The sequence below is a fragment of the Alnus glutinosa genome, chromosome 1 (assembly GCF_958979055.1).
Source record: "Alnus glutinosa chromosome 1, dhAlnGlut1.1, whole genome shotgun sequence".
NCBI classification, from domain to species: Eukaryota; Viridiplantae; Streptophyta; class Magnoliopsida; order Fagales; family Betulaceae; genus Alnus; species Alnus glutinosa.
This window is the reverse complement of record NC_084886.1, coordinates 44,330,256-44,334,811: the sequence shown is the minus strand read 5'-3', so window position 1 is coordinate 44,334,811 and position 4,556 is coordinate 44,330,256. Positions and strand designations below refer to the sequence as shown.

The 4,556-nt window shown below is 35.1% G+C and overlaps 1 long non-coding RNA gene across 1 annotated transcript; it reads right to left on the bottom strand.

Moving 5' to 3' along the window:
* Nucleotides 1–2,249: 2,249 nt before the first annotated feature.
* On the bottom strand, nucleotides 2,250–4,320 carry LOC133858689 (uncharacterized). Its single transcript, XR_009898556.1, has 3 exons — nucleotides 3,988–4,320; nucleotides 3,361–3,397; nucleotides 2,250–2,438 (listed from the first exon to the last, which is right to left on the bottom strand). It is a non-coding gene; the product is annotated as an uncharacterized LOC133858689 (long non-coding RNA).
* Nucleotides 4,321–4,556: the final 236 nt, after the last annotated feature.

Here is a 4,556-nt window from a genome sequence, read left to right as displayed (position 1 = left end):
AAAAACATGTGGAAAGGTGGGAAAGGTGATGGTGAGGTGAAAGAGAAAGGTGAGTTACGTAGAAGAAAACAAAAAGGGTGAAGAGAAAGTAACCAGTAGTATGTGAGAAGTACTATTGAGACGATAAACTTATTGGAACAGGAGGAGAGAGAACGGAGAGAATAGTTGGGTGAAAAGTTTGGGTGTTTTTTCTAGAGAGAAGAATATATATTTGAAGATGTTAGTTGATCGAATTCCGAGTTCTAGATTGACGATGTCTGCAAGAAGGACAAAAAAGAATAATTAAAGTGGCCTGCTACTAGTCCATTGAGGGGCCACCTCAATGTTTAAGTTAGAAAATCGCACAGAAATAGGAAGTAAGCTAGAAAAACGATAGTGTTTGGCTCTAACAGTACCTCTCATCGATTTCTCCCTCTTTTTTATATGGAGTGTTTAATTTCCTGCCGCATAGTTGTCTAAAGGGTAGATTTGGGGCTCAACATAATATGGCGCTCTCATGGGTCAAGTTTTCATCGAAGTTGTTTGGTAATGGATTGTGTAATGGAATATTTATTTGAATAGTAGTAAGAAGTGATTGATGTGATATAAAATTTAAAAATGTTTTAAAGAAAAGTAAAAAAGTTTTATTTTGTAGTAGATTTTTTTTATTTGAATAGTAATAAAAAATTATTGATGTGATGTAAAAAGTGTATAAAAGTTAGAACAAACACAACCAGAGTTTACAATCACTCCAGTAAAAATTGGAAACAAATCACCCAAAACAACACTGATTACTAACCATCTAGAACAACTAGAGAAACAACAATCAAATCATTCAACTATTGAAGGTTCCAGCTATTCATGAGTTTGACATTGTGAGCAAACTTCTTAACAGCATATTTGGCCATAATCTTTGACAGGACCTCCCAAGTAATCTGAACTACAATATCTTCCTCTGTCCTAGGAGTATTTTCATGACACAAATCATTCATTTGCTTCCATATATGATACACCGTAGCTGCAAAACAAAGCTTACAGAGGCTAACTTGCAAACCCTTCCCTTTAAGTGCTGCTATACTCCAATTTGCAACATCTGACCACTCTACAAAAGTATCAAAAATCAAGCAAGAAGCCATTAACTTCTTCCAGATCCTTCTACTAAAACTAAACTGAAAATACAAGTGTTCTATAGATTCCTGCCTCCCAAAACAACACCTGCACAAGGTATCTCCACCATAGCCCCAACTGTACATTTTTTCTTTGGTTACAAGAGCACCTCTAAACACTAATCAAAATAGAAAAGAATGCCGTGGAATCGCCATTGAGAATCACACTGAATTATACCAAGTTACATCAAAATGTTTGGGCCTTAATATCTCCAAAGTTTCAGAACATGAATAAACACCATTCTTAGAATTCCATACGGGCAGGTCTATTTCTCCATTCTCAATCTCAGGAAGTCTGCTTTAAATTTCAACAATACTATTCAACCGAGCAAAAGGCCAGAACCATTCACCATTTCTAATGACAGAAGAAACTTTAGCACCAACATTACTCCCTGCATCATACAAAGCTCTGAACCCAAATTTCTCAATCAATCTCCCAGCTGGGTGCCGATGGTCATACCACAAGAAAATCCAGCTTCCATCCCCTACTTTGAACCGAATGAAAGACTTTGCTACCTCCCTCAGCTTAAGAAGCTTCTTCCAGCTCCAAGCACACGAAGGGGGAATGGATACTTGCCAAAAGCTCTTCCCCTTAAGCCGATTTGCTTTTATCCAAGCAACCCAAAGAGACCCCGATTGGGCAAACAAGCTCCAAATATGGATCAACATTGCTGCTTGATCCCAAATTTCCAAACTTTTAAGCTCCAAACCATCTTCTCTTTTAGGAACACAAACTTTCACGTAGACTACTTTACCCTAATCCTTAACATCACTTCCACACCATAGGAATTTGCTAAGTTTATGCTCTATCAACCTGATAATATTCTTTGGAAGTATTGAGATACACATGTAAAACACGTATAACACGTGTAAGATTAGCTTTTTTTTTTTTTTTTTTTTACCTGTTGTACCATATTGTATTTTGCTGGCTAATTAACTTAGCTAGTTAGTTTTACCTTTGCTAGTTAGTTTTAGTTAGTTAGCTTTTCTATAGAATGTATATATGCAGCTTGTAATGTCACGCCCCCGTTTTGGGATATAAGGGGAACGCGAACTTAGGATATAAAATATCTCAATAATTTAATACTTGTACACATTTTCCCAGGAATAACACATGGCTATCTTTCATTATAAGAACATATACATAGTGGTTCTTGAGTTATTACATCTCATTTCTAGGAATTCAAAACAAATATGTACAATACAAAAGTTAGATCGGTCTTTATCGATTTATTGCTCTTAGGGTGGGGTCTATGCCATCCATAAAGAAAAGACTCCAGTCTACAGTGTCATCTGAAAAGATTTGAGGGAAAAATGGGTGAGTTTGACAACTCAGTAAGGAAAACACAACAATAATAGTGTAATTTTCTTTTCAGGAATTCTAAATAGAATTCAAATAATTTAGCAAGTAAAGAAGCAGTTAAATAACATACAATTATATCAAATATAGAATGGTGCATGAATCATTTATGCTACGTGTAAGTTTTAACCTCCCTTAAAACCAGGATAGAATTCAAGATAAAAATCAGATAGAGAGAATGCAATTAGATTAAATGTACAACAATCCAATGTGTAAGTTTTATCCACCCTTGGTCCAATATCCGCTAATTAACCATGAGCGGCGCACGTTTGGCTCGTCTCAAAAGACGACTATGAGCCCATCCTGTCGTCACAGGGAAGAGCCGTACCGGGTTGGGAACTTCCCCCTAGGTGAAGGCCACCCCGGCTGGTAGCACACACTTTCGTACTTCTGTGTGTTTGCCATGCTACCTTATGAAACTATGAAACTGTGGAATCCGGATATCTATAACATGGTGCCGCGGGGGTAAAACTGTGTGCACGTAAAACATGTACTATGATATCAACATTTGCTCATATGTAACATATGCCTTTGAAAACTATGATTCATAACATATACTATGATGCCATCCTTTGCTCATATGGTGCACATGTAACACATATATTATGATATCATCAACTTTATTCATATGGTGCACATACTTTGGAAATTATGATTTCACATGTATCAAATATAAACGAAGTATGATCACATGAGATTCCAATCACATCATATGACAAGAGCATTATTATAATGGTGATATAAAAAGACAAGTAATATTAAAAGAGTTGAAAGAATTTAGAAAATCCCCGACTTTTTCTTTTGAAAAAGTTTTATTAAAACTTTGTCGGGGTTTTGAGGTAGTGTTTCCCTTACCTGATATTTTCTGAGCAGTATTTTAGCTACCTTCTACCTAAATAAATTGCAAGAAAAAGTTCAGAGAAATATTCTGAGATTTGAAACCTAAAACTTAAACTAAAGTATCCTCTCCCTATTATTTCTTTTCTTTCATCAATTAATTAAACACATATATATTATTTTTATAACAGATAAACATAATAACTTGCCAAATAATGAGTTTTTATATATCAAAACAAATTAATAGAATAATAACTTTATTTTATTCTTATAAAATTCAGGTAAAATAACGGCATTAGTATCAATAACATTTAAAATACTTTAAAATATTAGGGCGACGTAATAACGCTTTTGTAAAATAGTAGCTTTTTACTTAGGCATTATAACAACGTATTTTATAAATCAATATAACTTAAAATATTAGTACTTATTAAAACTCATAAAATCACAAGCTTTACAGCAAAGCTTTATTTGACACTAAATATCATTCATTTTTTTTTTATTATTCATATCTTTTCCTCTTGCTCTCCTCTTTTCTTTAATATAAATAAAACAACTAAACCAAAAAGGTAAGATGATGAAGAAGTGGGTCCATTTTCTTTTGGCTTTTTGTTTCTTTCTTTGTACGAGAGAGAGAGAGCTCACTTCTTCTTTTATCTCTTCTTTCTTCCCTTTTATTCATCCTCTTGTTTTCTTTCCTGTACGTCTTCCCCCCTCTTCTTTATCTTTTTGTTCTTTTTTTTTTCTTCCTCTACTTCACAACACACACCCACAAGTTAAAGAGAAAAGAAAGCAGAGAAAAGAGAGAGACGAAAGAGAGTGACTTACGGAGAGGTAAAGCCAAGAGGAAGAGGAAGAAAAACCAAAGAAAGAGAAGAGAAGAGAGTTGATTCTGCAGCTTTGCTTTGGCTTTTAAGGAGGAATTGGTTTGCTGGAACTTAGAGAAGAAACAGAAAAACTGAAGAAGGAAGAAGAAGAGTGAGGCGTGACGTTTGAAAGTGAAGTGCCTCCCATTATATAGAAGCTTGGACGGCAAAGATTGATCAGTTTTGATCTCATCTAATGGCTGGAATTCAGCTTGGAGAGCAAGAAAGATCAAAGGCTGGGATTGAACTCCTTGGGCAGCAAGTTTGACGGAAGCTTCTCCAAAAAAAATCTGCATCTTGCTTGAACGGCCAGGATCAACATGGAGCTAATTAATCAAAGGTTGGGAG